This window comes from Tubulanus polymorphus, chromosome 2 (genome assembly GCF_964204645.1).
Source record: "Tubulanus polymorphus chromosome 2, tnTubPoly1.2, whole genome shotgun sequence".
Lineage (NCBI taxonomy): Eukaryota > Metazoa > Nemertea > Palaeonemertea > Tubulaniformes > Tubulanidae > Tubulanus > Tubulanus polymorphus.
Window position 1 is genome coordinate 5,836,561 of NC_134026.1, and position 16,010 is coordinate 5,852,570.

Consider the following 16,010-nt stretch of genomic DNA (forward strand, 5'->3'; position numbering starts at 1 on the left):
GCTATAGCAAAAAGTTCAGCAAAATACATTTTTGTTTCAGCAAGTTTTTTAGTCTCAAAAAAAGATGATGGATTGTATATACACCTATGTATGAGATTTCATCGCGACTAAAGGAGGAATATAATTGCTTTGTGTATTTAAGAAGGCAACATAAGTCATCAATAATCCGATGGAAATAGCAGATAAGATGACACGTACTAAATTGACAAAGAACACAGACTCAGGAGCTACTAGAAACGTGTAAATAGAAAAGCGTAAAAAGACTCTTTTCGTAGCATTAGTACATGATGCCGTACAACAGGCTTGAAATGGTATTGATCATAACACTAAAGACATTATGCGCATTAGATTTCGGTTACCTTTGCAACGGGGCTCATATAAATCGTTTTGAGCTTAATTTGGCACCTAATTAACTGTGTATTTTTCTACTGGTAGCTCATGGTGGTCCGCACAAATCAGCAACGATTGATTCAGTTTTAAAAGGTATTCGTGTAATGATTTGCGTTACAGGCTGTTGTTTTTACCGATGCCATGTTAGACACGTTTGGCATTGCCCGGGCAACGGTTTCTTCCGGTGGCGTTATTTCTCCCTGTCGCCAGCGAATCATGCAGAAATAAAATTGACGAGCTACGAGCCTATAATCCCTCGACACTGCTAGTTCATGTCGCTGTCACAATTTTAATTACATTAATTGCTCTCAGTTATCAGTCAATCACAGCTCCTTTCAACCGATAACTGTGGCTAAAAACTGTCTACACCAACACTTTCTAATTACCATACGCGTTTCAAAGCGTATCCTTCACTGAATCCCACCATCATTTGCATCGATGCAACGTCGTCACACCGATATGACTCCATAGAACGATCCTCGGGGTTTTAATCATGGCGAAGCTAGACCAGAAAAGTGGGAGGGGATTGCTATCACGAAAACGACTTCTTCGCAATCCGTTCTTCTGTTTCATTCTTTTCAACTCTATCCTTTCAAATTGTTTGTAATGCCGCATTTCTTCGAGGTAAAAAGTTGCAAAATCGTACTTTTTACTCATTTTCCCGATACGTTCGAGAATTCCTGGTTATAAGATTGACAGATCGAGGCTTATATTATGAATAGATACGATGATTATTCGACATGGACGATGGACCGGGGTATTATGTAGTCTGTGCCGACCATATGAGACCAGCGATAGGATTTTCTATCATTTTTTTTCTGATTAACTCCAGATGGAAATATGAAGACAAGGATATACCGTTTATTAGCTAGATACACACAATGGATGTCGTCTGGTTGGCGTGATGAGCTGAATCATCGACGGACAATCATCTTTGAGATGATATTCACTCTCTTGTACCGGTAAGGCTTCTCGTGGAGTGTCACGTTCGGTGAATTATACGTCGAGCAACACGAGACGCACCTGTACGGAAGTGACGCCCTTAAACGCCACAGGTCATGCGAACAACAAACAACGAGAGGTGGTTAGAATCGTAAAAAAATACAAATAAGTCCGTTATAGGATATCATCATAACTGATCCCTTCCATGGCCGTGCGTAAGTGTTATTTACCTACCTCGAGTGACGTCACGATGAATACCGTGATGCTACGTACGTATATGAATGAAATAGACAAGGAACTTTAAAAGTGCACTTCATTTATAACAACAAAAAACAATTTCTAAAACCCCGAGAAGTGGAAAGAGAAAACCGACAATATCAGGAAACCTTTGATATTACCTTTTGAAAGCAACAGACTTCATCTTTGTAAATATATTTTTGAGTATATACGATGCGCTTAGAAAATGAAATAGACACAGATAAAACGACTGCAGATATCATTGACAAATCCTTTGTAACCTCTGGAGAGGTACATAACGGTCACATAAACCAGGCCATTTTCTAGATTTGTCTGGGATATTAATTGCAATTCACCGCAGACCTCATTTATTTGATCTTCTATAAGTTCCATAATCCGCATTCTACGTTTGGGAGTTGCCGGTTTCTGTCAGATAACCGAAACTTCGCGTGTCAAGTTGTATGACATTTCCCTCGGTGTCGCCTCAACACGATCCTACGACCAAAGAATTTATTTGGAAATGTTTCTGGAAGAGATATTTTTGGATAGCTTATACAACGACGCCGTCGAAGGCATTATACATCACTCGGAATCAATGCAAAAAGACAGTTTAGATAGAGCACTCGTGGATGAATAAACTAGTCGATCAATTCATAACTTTTTTCTAAGCGTATTCGGTCTGTGGTAAATTGTCTGTAACTTTACTATTTGGCAGAATTATTACAAGCCACGAACCATGTCATATCCATGACCCGTTTATGCAAACAATTGCACCCAGAGCGAATTTCTTTTTTTTTGTCGCCGAATTACATTCGGCATGTTCCGTACGACGAACAAAAAGATACGTCTTATCAGCGAAACAAAATGTGCCTTTTTCGCGGCTTCTATTTTCTCTGTTTATTTTCTATTAACGTCGACGGCGTAAATAACGGATAAAATGTATCCAATTGGTGGAACCATATCCCAACACAATCAGGCAAACACTTGAAGAGTTGTCAGTTCGGAATAGGTTGCTGAATGGGCTATCAATAATCTAGAGATATACGGGATGAGGGAATTGTATTTATGAGCGATGTTCTCTAACGAATTCTCGCTGTCTACGCGTTACATGACTAATGATGTAACTGCTAGGTTAGCGCAGTTGTTCATATCGTTATGCTCAGACTAAGGCCAGGCATCGCGTTAACCTAGCATCTACTGATCCATACGATACGATCTGGTATAGATGGACCTTTATTCAGGGGTGGGTCCGAGAGGAGGGTGCAGGGGGTGCACACCCACTAAACATATCAAGTTGCCCTGAAATTTAAATTTTACGGGAAAATGAAAAATACTAAACTGATACCTAATTAGTTTAAATTCATAAGCTTGTTTTCTGTTGTATTCCCAAAAAAATGAGTTGATATTTTGCGATGAGCTTTCTTTCGGGGTGCCCTTTTAAAAGATATAATATGCCCCATTTTGGGGGTGCACCCCTCCCTAAATCAGACCCAAGAACCGCCCGTGTTTTCCCCTCATTACAGATATCACATCAAGTTATAGAGTTACAAACATCACCAAATATTCAGAAAGACTATCTTCATATTTTCTCAGTGATCGTTTGAACTCCTTATATCGGCGTTTTATGTTTCTTCCATAAACCAACAATTTCTGGTTTTTGTTACTACGTGTTGTTTCTATTCACTAATACATATTTCTGATGCTGTATCGGCATTTTGCTGTACTGAATATTCTGAATATTGGAATATTTTTGCGTTTAAAAAGCGTCGTATTGACAAGTTGCAAGGCAGCTGCCGAGACGTTGATGCTTCTTGTAGCGATGTTACCGCTGTTATCACCGAAGGCAACCATAAAATGGCTCGGAAAAAAGACGCACAAACGAATAAAAGATACTTTTTGCCATCCTGGAAAATTCACAGATAATAAAACCGCCTCGATTTGCATTTTCTGTCGTGAGAAATTTCAAAAGATACTCGGATGTGAATTCAACACTCGTGTGAGCACTTGAAAAGCTAGTAAAAAAATGTTTCATCACAGTTTGCTGAACAGCAAAATCGGCGGAAATTTGTTAAGTCCGTAAAATTGGCGATATGTTGGGAGTGACGACAGTATTAACAACGCGAAGATACATTTGATTAACGCAACGAAAACCATTTCTATTTTCTGATTTAAATGCAGGGTATTGTTTTATTCCATGATATATAGAGTTGCTCCGTGTATATAAACACAGATAACTGGTAATCATTCATGCGTGATAGTTTATTATACGCGCATACTTTTAGATTTTGGATGAAGTCGTAACCAGAAAACCGTATCGAGCTCGCTCATGCTGATATTTTTGACCGTAATACATTTTCGCGCGTACTGCTTTTAGTTTTCCGTATCTATTTACTATGAATATACTCATCTAAGTAAAGTGTAAGACAAGAAAAAACTAACATATGTTATTTCTTGGCCTAAGGTTTTGTAACGATACAAAACACCAAAGAAAAACAACTGCGCGAATTGCGTAACAACGTCAAAGTTTCATTCTAACGCGTGTACAACAGGCAGCAGAACGGTTCGGTATTTTTATCTGAACCATCCTTTTAATAATGTTCTGCACATGCTGACTGATGTGGGTTTGCTTTTTTTTAAGTCAGTTCCATCTATTTTCGCCGCCCGCGGTGTAATTAACATCAGACTCCCGCTAAATCGTTTCCGATTTTTCTTGTGAGTTTCAGAGTCACGGTTAGACCCGGAATGGTTTCCACGCAAGCCGCAGTTCGCCGCACGAGGTGCATTCGCAATTAGTCCGCGCATAACCCAGCCGTCGATATGCCGTCTGCTTAAGTGCTTTTAATACGTATAGCTTGAATCGGCATCGGGTCGCTGAAACCTACAACCTGCGCGTTAATGGACACCGAACCTTGTTATCCACAAAAACAGATAAAACGAGGGAATCTTATCTCGGATCGGTTGAGAGGAACGTGTCCAGAGGTCATATCTTCTTCAACACGTGGTCGAATATTATTCGATCACCAGGTTAGAAATCCTGTAAAATCGAAATGATTTCACCGCCGCAGATATCGTACACAGTATTGCATACAATATACATAGATACGTATGTTAAGAGCTATCTCATTCAATAAACGATGCCTTAAGACAAATTTGATATTTTCTAATAAATAGTAACGAGTATCAAAACTACAAAAGCATCTAAATATAAGCATATTCACCACGAACCGTTTACCTCGAAGTAACAATAGTTTTCTAATGGCAAATGTACATGCATATCTATATATTTATAGAATTTTCATAATATACTTCTCATGTACTTCTTATATTTCAGAGCCTCTGGTATTCGCAGTTTTCGACATCATGCAGTTCCAAAAAGGACCCGAAGCGCACAACGATTTTTGAAATCGGATATATGGACCGTAAAAAATAATTACCGACCATTAGGCTGTGTCGGGTTGCAGGTTTAATTGATATAGTAATGGAGTATGATATCTATTCCCAACATTTAGATTGGTATATATGTATATGCATATATCAATCGGTACATACATCAACATGTCTATGTCATATTTTTGGAGTACCTTGTTTAGATTTATGAGAGAATTAAAGCCTATACATTATAGAAACGTAAAATGCACGTGTGTGACTTCGTAGATATTTCGACAGTCTACGTTGTTTATAGATTACTAATACCCAGGTACTGTTATTTTGGATTTGAATATCGATGATTGAATTGAATTGACCGGCAACCAGTCTATCCCCGATATTGATGACGTAGTGCAAATCCTCGAAAATTTTTTACAAATCTATCGAAAGTTAAATCCGAGTTATGAAATGTATTTGACTACAAAATGCACGCCAAAATTCACAATTGTGATTGTCATTTTGAAACGCCAATATTGGTGACGTAGGGCACATTGACTCGTACAAATCCCCTTATATAATGCATACTAGGTATCAATGTATATACAGACATTATGGTAACGGTTTTGACGGCGTTAAAAAGTTTGAAAAACCGAAAACGACAAATATTGACTAAACACAGAATGTAGACTCTCTGCAGAGCATGTGTAGTCGACAGATTTGGTATTTTATTAAATAAATAGATTTTAAAGATGTTCGCCCGCCACGTTTTTACATAAAGAGTAGATTTATCAAGTTTGCTTAGTCGTAAACTACGTATCAATCACGGATGTAGTGTGACGGGTATCGTCAGTTATCGCAAATCGCTTATTTATGCTTTTGAGAAAACGCCGCTGTCGGTGGAAAACATGAACTAATATTTCCATTCTCTCCTGAGAAAATAAATCAAATTCAATCCGTCATCTTGACGACTCAGATCAGGTTTTATTCATTTCGATCAGGGGATACGTATCTTTCGCTATCTTAGTCCGTATGAGTGTGCGCACCGTGACTGAAATATTCTAAAACCCGGTGCATTTGTCAAATGATATTATTCACACACTACGCTTTCGGTCTCACGAACTTAAGGCCTCTTCGCCGAGCAGACGCGCACGCACGGATTAAAGAGTTTAAGTCGTTTTTCATTTTCAGTCATTCGCAACCTTATTATCGATTCCGTTTTTATCAATGTTGACTTAATAAATTGTCTAATCTAATGGAATAGAATTGAAACGAAAGAACTGACTGTCCTCGCAACCTCAGGCATACAAAACGCAACAGTCTAACACGCGGTATTGCGACCGTGTAGTGGGTATTTTCATACCTAGGTTGAACGTATTGTTGTATCAACACACTCTCTCTCTCTCTCTCGTGCCATCTCTATCGCCCCTTTAGTTCATTCAGCGCATGTCAGATCGACACCCCCAGGGACGAACTCGAGGGATCCGGCGAGTGGTGCACTGAATACGAAAAATTTGAATAATTCATAGCGCGACTTGATTAATTTCGATTTTTAGCAACTTTCGGCATCCAGGTCGAAGTATTGCTGCTCAGAAAGAAAGCGCTCAGAGCTACTCACTGACGCAATCTGATGGATGCATTCCGAGAGTCTGATAATATCAGTGAGTCTTTTAAGTTTGGAAAGATACGGACGGCGGTATAATCATCCGAAGGTTGAACATCGTTTTCCCCTATACTTGGTATACGTTTAATTCAATTATACGAAGGCGAAATCGAATTTGCGTTGAATATTTTCAGAACGATTTCAATTCGGGAAATGAAGTATACGTGTGTATGTGCGCGTATACGCCGAGAGACTTAGTTTTGCTTCATCGTACGAATTCCGAAGGCGTCTTCATTTTACCGAGGATGTAGTTTGACGCGGCTTTTCGTATCGACCCGATACATATCTGTGATGAGTCCATCTCCTCCTCAATACGCATTATTCAAACTGTCCCTGTACTGAATCGTCTCTCTGATATTTTGTCCCATTGCTATAAAAGAGAAGCGATTCTCCCGCGGTGGTTCAAGTCATAAGTCATAAATAGCCAACACAAACACATAGTCAGGATAACACTCATCAATTATACGTGCAACATTAACCTTTTTCGAAAGCTTCTATATCTTTTCTGTCGAATCTGTGGATGGTTTATGGATTTTTCTTAACGTACGTATATAGTTGTTTTTCTTACTTCGGGGCTTCGACGACATTTTAAGCGATGAGTATATTTCTAGATGTCATACGCAATTTTTGATTCGCTGTCACCGATCCGAACAAGACAGACGATAGCTTTAGGTCCCGGATGTCGGATGCTTTTCGGTCCCGGATGTCGTCGATGTGCGCAAAGAACGACTAGGAACGAGTGCATAGTTCCATTCAAAAACGAAGAAATATCTAAAAGACCTGACTAAAATACCTAGTCTGGGTTGATTATCATATAGAATAACCATGGATATGAAAACTGAAGATTCTGAATAAAAGCTGCAACATTTTGATTGATAAACCTTCGATCAAAGCGTCAGCGGCACTTGGCAAATGACACTTATCGTATTACTACGTATTTATACTGAATCGGAATTGCAAAACTCTTCCGTGAAATTCGTCTGCTTTATTCGAAAATTTGAAATACATAAACTACAACATAGACAGATAACCTATAAGGCATAAAAATGCCTCTCGTTGGTTGCGAAAACGATACGATACGATACAGTCCAGATGTCAGGAGAATTAATAAAAAGAAATCTCTCGAAAGTACGGACGCTTGAAATATTCGTCGCTGCACCCAAAGCACGCAATCTAGTTCAATCTAGTTCGAATCGCTAATAATAAGCAGAACTACAATATTTTGTTTTGTATCGATAGATTATGACAGCTGTCATTGTAGTCTGTCAATGTTCACCGCTATATCGTTTAGTTCATTCTTTTATACCGCTTCGTGTTCCTTTCAATCAAAACAATTTTGCTCGGATACATGCAGGAAATGAAATAAAATTCCCCATTGATTTTCTCGACTATTTCATATTGATTCGCCGGGTTTTATTTATTCATTCGTACAGCGGACAAACTTGCGAGCTCTGTAATCCCAGGAATCACGATATTGCAATCAAACCAGTCTGTAAGACCGAAGTAAATTTATAAAATCGAATTATTCACGTCAAATGAACGCTATATTTCTGTCTACTAACTTTCGCATTCCGTTTGATATATCGGACCTTCTGGAGCGGAATGGACTTTGAATGCGAAAATAACCCCAAGTAATTCATCCAGAACTGAAATTGCTTTAATGATCTTTTATCAGAATTGTCATTTAACCAATACCTTTGAGTAACATCTATTAGCCCGGGGGATGTTCCGAAATTCCATACGACCTAAAATATTCAGTCAATGCTCTATAATTTTACTAAGTTGCATTTTCTTCAAAACCGAAAAAAAAATGATCGGCTGCTAATGGCCGTTAATTGAACTAAATATCATCTGAACCGTCTAATTTGGCCCGATGAACTGTTCTAACCAGGAAGTAATATTTGCTTAGAATCTTGTTCATTTTGCGTGGGTTAAGCCTAACACGGGATATCCAGTCGCTGTTATTGTGATCATTTACAGCAATACAGCAAATACTAATTGTGTGATTTGATATATTTCGACCAAACGACGGCATAACGATGATTGAAAATATTACTTCAGATAATATGTAACTGTATTCTAGAAGGAAAATATTTATGGTCTTTATGAGCTACATATACAGTATTTGCTATAAATGTGTGTGGCAACAATCGAATATTCATGAAATAGGAATACGTTGCTTATTTAATCCCAAATATTTCTTATCTATTTTCGCTGTTAATAGTGATTAATTGATAAGGTCACATTGCATTCTTTATTTCATGATTCACATCTATTCTTATGTGAATGCATCCAACATGAAAATATGCACGGCAAGTTGCATTTCTCAATCCGGTATGTTTTTCAGATGTTTCACCAATCTGCCAATATCTTGTTTTTTTCATCATCATTCTTCTTCATATTCATATAGAATGAGAAGATGCTACGCTGTACATTAAAATACATTTTTATATGTTAGAATACTGGCGTATGGTTTGCGGTTCGCAAATATCGAATGGTCATTAATTGAAAATCTAACGCTAGGTCTCCTACGTACGAGCCCCGACCTGCCAACCCCCCCCCCCCATACACATGCCCTCATAGGCATCGATGACGCTTCCTAATCAAAACTAAGAACGTTATGAACATGTATATGCATTGTTTAGCCATGGAAAACTGCCTTTGTGTATTTTACGAATCAATTGTATCAGTGTATCCGGCGAATACTGAACTGTGAAATAAGGTTTCAAAGTAACATAACAAGCCACCTCGTTGGTTACTACTGCCTAGTCGTCGATACTAGGTTTGTTAGCATCTGCAAAAACTGCAACTTTATCGCCTTGTTCGAAAATTTTCGAAATGCCATACCTCTAGAGACTGACGCTGCGCTGTAATATTTCTTTAAGAAAAAACAATCCCCTCAATGTCGATGAAGCGCGCAGCAGTGACACCGCATCAGAAGAACGCCTTTCATTTGAGAAGTGTTCTGACTCCCTTTCTGTCGCTTCTTTTCGATTTTGTTTCGTCGACGATGGGCTTTTTATTCGTAGGCTAGGCTGCGGAGGAGATGTGCTCTTCGAATTTCCTTTCGCCTAGAGTCTGGCATCATTCGTCAATGCTTGGTTTAAGTGAAAAGAATAAAACTAATAGATGAACAAACGTTTCAAATTTTCGAACCAAGAACAAACAACAGATGTGTGAATTCAATCCTCTAGATGAAAAACGGCATTTTCTTTAGATAAATCAACATTCCATGAGCGAAGAGCAATGGGAAATGGAGGAACTCAATTTCAGAAACGAATAAATCTTTTTTCAACATTACGCTTTTTCATAATGAACTGCGTTTAAGCGATGACAGGAAAGGAAATGAGAGAAGCAACGATAGCACATCCCACTGATGAACAGTCGGTTTCCAGATAATCAGAAAACAATTCGCCAATTCCGGTGACACTGGGACTCAACAAGCTTCGGATTCGATTGGCGCCGATTGATGAAAACGAACCTATTCAAACGTTTCATCCGCGGCCCTGTTGCTGAAGTGCGCGCCGGAAAAGTTAGCTCTTTTATGTAACGTGCTCTGATTAGTAAATTGCTTCTGGTGAAACGAAAGCGAAATGTATTTGACGTGTCAGCTAGTCTTCAATACGAGATAAACGAGCAAACCGCTCGGGAGTTCATCAAATTTCAGCATTTATCAGATTTTCCAGTCAGTTTTTGCTCGGCGCGAAAATGTCTAGTTTGTGCTTTGAATTGAATAGTGTCGTAGACAAAAATTTTATAAGAGCGTATGTTAATCGGATGCAAGAGCTGTACTACAGTATCAAGGAGTTCAAATTTAATGACCGACGGGTTTGACGCGGAGGTTTTGTTTGTCGGCCCAAACTGTAGCGCGTATACAATAAGGACTGTTTACAATCAAGCCGAATCGATTTGTCAGGCAAAGTCCCATAGGTATCATACATTTTCATACATCCCTTGAGCAAGATATGCAAAAGTAGTGAATTATAAACTGACAGAATTGCTGCTACATAAAGTGGACGAAGAATGTCTGACTAGTGGGCTACGAACGTAATGAAATGTCTCATATTCTTTGTAAGATGCATTCGCCGGGCAAAATTTGGTTTGATCGTGATTTACGTTGAAACCAAATGCGAATTTCAGTTTTCGGATTTATAAGTCGAATACGGTGGTCGGAACTAATAATCGACGGCAGCACTATAGTTCAAGCTTACGCATTTTTATGGAAACTATCAGGCTCAATCGCGTCGGATTAACAATAATTTCCGAGCGAATGATAATGATGATTCGACTAACTACGAAAACCGAAGTTCGATCGGACTGTTTACGGCTCTCGTTCTGGTGGAGGGGGATTGTCGATACACTATCCGACAATGACTAGGGGATCATTTCTTCATTACGTACGCACACAATTTAAAAATTTGAAAATCGGCCATTTTCTCATAAACATTAAGCATTACAGTACGCAATTGCACTGACCCCTCCCCCTCCCTTAATGCGTACGTAATAAATGAATGACCACTAGTATAAATCAGCAATTTGAAATAAACTACTGCTGTTACTCTATATCACTCGCCTCATTCAGACCCTCCTAAATCTCTCCTACCCTTTCACCGATCTTCACAGTATTTGCCTATTCAATCAGCTCATTCGTCGCGTATTTCTTTATTTACGTATTTCAAACGGGAAATACATTCAGTTTAATACGAGAATGTAGGGCTTTTAAACAGGATTAGAGCAATCTATCTGCAAGAAGCGCGCTTCTGTCAATTTGATTAAATTGATAGAAAAAGCGCCGGAGAAAGCGACTGGATTCAACAAGCTTAACAACAAGTGATTGCTTTAGTGGAAATAATGGATTAATTGTCTTTGCCGCAGTTGCAGAGATCGACTCTCTAAGGAGAAAGCTTTCGCCTCAAGCGACTAGTCTAAATAACATTTTGTGTAATTCCTACACGTACCCTGGGTCCAAGAAGCAGCGAGACGACCCCATGTCGACTTCGGACGCAACGCGACTGCGACCATTTTCTGCGACGACTCTTTCTCTTGGCATTGCCAGGGACTCGTTTAACGACCGTCATACGGCTGCCAGTGACGCCAGTTGCAACACTCAATTGCGACTAGCAGAGGCAATACACACCGAAGTGGGCGAAGTACTCGAAAAGCGCCCGAAGCCCCTTTTAGATCAAGAGACTTAAGCTGATCTTGTAATCTATGATAATCTCTGAGGATTCTAAGAGTTGGTGGTGCATATCATGGATGTGTAGCCCGACGCATCGGGCTATTTCTCAACGAAGCTGAACCCTGAATGCTATTTGCGTTTTGGGTAGGGTTAACGAGCAACTCAACAGCGCGCGCAGTACACGTATCCCGAGTACCAGCGGGACGCGTTATTGTAGTCGGTATGATTTTTTTTCGATTGAGATCAGCGGGGACACGAACGACGCGGCCGTATCTGCGCCAAACAAACTGCTAGATAGTTCGATTCATGCGCGAAAACAGCCGCATACGAAATACCCCCGACCGGGCAAATTATTGATAATATGGAAACGCTTTATGTGGAATGACGCCGATGGATCGAGAGGAATATTTGCCCGCGGAGACAGATAGAAATAGTGATGACAGTGTTTTACTGTAGAGCAGACTAGCTTGTTAGGGGACGTGTGCTGACTCCTCCATTCGCATTCAACGCTGCGGGTTAACGTGCTAATATCGCTGGAAAAATAGAATACAGTTGGAGTTTTTTTTTCTCTAAATCGTGCTTTGCCTGCATACCTAACAATAACATAATGTGATATATTCAAATATAATTTAGCTGTCTGCAGTTTACATCACGAGACTACAAGGGTTGGTCCGCTACTTTCCAAAGTTACACTGAATCACTATGACCACCTGGGTATTCATCTATCAACAGGGTGTCGCAGAAAAAAGCAACAGTTAGAAAAATTACGCTTGGCGGGGAAAACAAATACAGCCAAATAGCATTGGGTTTGGTAGATGCGCCAAAGCATGGGCTTCATTTACATACCAATTCCATGTTGATCTACAGTTACAGATTACTGCACAATCATTACATGTATCGTATATACATGTACATAGGTGATTAGGGTGTTTTCTATTTTCTTCTTAAGTGTTACCTTAGGCATTTCATTTCCCTTCCAATGTCATTTTGAAAAAAAAGGTAAAAAAATATCATTCCAGCGAGTGTACCAGCGTAAAACTCATTGTATCGACAGCCCCAGACGCCGGATGGCGCCATACCTAATATAGTCTGCAGGTCGGTTACAGTATGAATTACGCGGCAAATCATTCATTATGCATTGGCACCGTTTGTTAGGTTCGACGTGATGCATGTATATTATATGAAAATTCACAAATGATTTTCGAGACAAAGATGACGACGTGACGTAATGGTTTCATCAGGAGAAATGAACCCATTGTGAGACGAGGCAAAATAATGACAAACGATATGAACGCCTCCCCGACTAACGAAGCTAATAGCCTAGCCGCACGGAGACAGTCGAACTCAGGTCATACAAAATAAGAACAATAGACGAATATTACAGCAAATGATAATGATAAGTTGTTCCGATGGCAGGTAGAATTCAGCTGAAACGATACGTTAAAGACGCAAGTTTCTATTGCTAGTGCAAAAGGTCAACAAGAAACTAGTTCAAAATCTAGACGTGTCCCCTGTTAAACTTAACCATCGTCTCTTCCTTACGTATCAAGTGCACTTTTCATGTTTAAGCGAGTTTTTCCTGCCGTTCAGTACCGCAAGAACCAGGACGTGACTTGACTTGGTCTATTCGTATTCTGTTTGATTTGCATATTAGTCGGTGTTGTTTTTTCTTTCTGATGCGCGATGGTTACTATACTATTCTGAAACGCGTGGTGTCACAGTGGTAACGTATAGTGGCCAAGAAATATAAAATCTACAGAAAATCGGCAGTAGCTGCTTTGCGGGTTAGCTGCTCTTGCAGTCACAATACTGCATTAGTTAGTAATTTAAATTATCAAAAATACATTATGTAATTTATGTATTATTCAATTAGATTGCGGCCATTAGTGATAATCCTTCGGAATAATCAAACGATATTTCGAATTGTTAATCATGTACCGTCTAGGCCCGGTTTTAAAGACTGGTATTATCTATAACCCAGGGGCTAACTCAATTCATATTAAATTGAGTTAACCCCCGGGTTAATGATAATACCAGTCTATAAAACCAGTCCCTAGTAATTAGTATTGCTAAAAATTTGAAATTTGAAGATTTAACACAGATACAGATAATACAGATGTGTGTGTCTATCATCTGAAAAATCTAAATATCTCATTCGGTGAACGACAACCATCCCAATAAGAGGTGAGTGAAGAATTTTCGTCAATTACACAAAATGTTTTTTTTGGGCTGTGATAACGTTGATAGGTTTTCGTATCTGGGGCCGTTGCACATAAGATATAAAGGTTCCTTAAAATTCTATTGGTATTTCCTTTTATCACAACAAATGAAACTATCATAAAATGGGCCCTTCTGCCGTACCGAACAACGAAGTTCAATGAAAAGCTGTTCTGGGCGGATAGCTAGTGACATGGGCACATTTTACCAGCGGGGGTTCATTCACTAAAACAGGCGGCAAAACGGATTCCAAAATAGATAATGAATCAGATCGGATGATCGCAATATATTCGAACTTTTGGTAAACTTGTACAATTGCCTCCATTCACTTGCAGCGCACATCCACACTCCTTCTCACTTGTCAAACATGAAATTGTCACTGTTTTCTGTGATGCTGATGGCAGCCGCGTTGGTGATTGCAACCGCAGACGAAACTTCTCCTGACGGCGACACTGACGGCGAAATTGATACAGGAATGAAATCATCAGACCTCATAGAGTTAATTGGACAAATTTTGAATTACATAATCAACGGAAACGACACATTTGTCCCAGATGATCAGTAAAACCATGAATCCCGCAATTCATTCCGCAAAACAATGAATAAATATGGGAAAGATCAATTGAATTCACATTTCCTTTTTTCAAATTGGCTTTTTTCAGCAGAATAATATATTTCATGAGTAAGGTGAATGATGACACATATTTCCTGTGATTTCAACTGTTTGTATCTGTAAAGTTGTCCTCAACGTGTCCGTTGTTTCGTGCATATAAAATTAATGTTGGTTTTTCTATCATATGATGTCAACGTGGTAACGTATAGTAGCCTAGGAAACTGTTTTGTTGACACATATATGTTTTCTTTTGATATTTTCCGTGGCGGTTAAAACAAACCAAAATAGCCGGTTCATGCTGGTTGAAAGATTGTTTGAATGAACCGTAACCGAATTTCCCAATTATGTTCTTCACTCAAAACATTTTTCACTATGTCACCTCACTTCACATTCAATCGAAAATTATTAATGCTATTTTTCTACCAAGTAAAATCATAAGGACATAAAACGAGGAAGCTTTGTCTGATTTTCATATTCAATCGGTTTTTAGAATATGCCATAAGTTGACAAAAACAACGAAAACACACGATCGTCAGTACAAAAGTATGAATTTTCATTTTTTAAACAAAAACTAATATCTGTGCATTGCATCAGAAAATAAATATATTCATGAATTGAGACAAACTTTAACGATGAAACATGTGGCAATATATTTACGAATCCAGCACTGATTGCATAACACGTCTGGGTTGGCTTTCATTTAGAAAACGACTACATCTCGAGAAAGGTGAGTACAAAATATCGTCCGAATTAGTTATCGACATTTACCTAACGACAAAAACCCACCGTAATTAACACAGGGATCAAACATCGAACGTACTTTCACGGCTACTTTCAGAAATACGTGGCGATTATCCCTAATATCGTTGTATCATTGAAATTCGTATTCTTGCATTGGAACTTCCATCTTCAGAGTGATTGACTTCACAAATACGTCGTTTTTTATTTATAACATGGATACTGTCAAAATCAACAACAGCATTTTTGATGCATCAAAAAAAACGTTAATGGAAATATTTCTGACGCGTCGAATGATGCGTCAATTTCATTAACGTCGTAGGTCACATTCACTTTGTTACGCAGCTACTGGATTGATTGATCCTTGTGGGGTGTTGTCTTAGCTTCATATATCACAGTATTCATTTCACCTACATTGCCGTGTTCATTTTGCCAAAAAATCTTATACGATGACATAACGCATATCCTCTACATTTTGGTAATTATTTATCGGTAAAGCGAAGCTGGTAACAATCAAGTAAAATACAAACGAGTATGGGGGAAATAAGCATAAATTTGGACTCGGCCGATCTGCGCACGAACGAGAATGGATTTGATAATGGCAATGATGGATAAAACAGAAAACAGAAACCAGGACATGAACACCTTTTGCTACTTGAAATTATAGA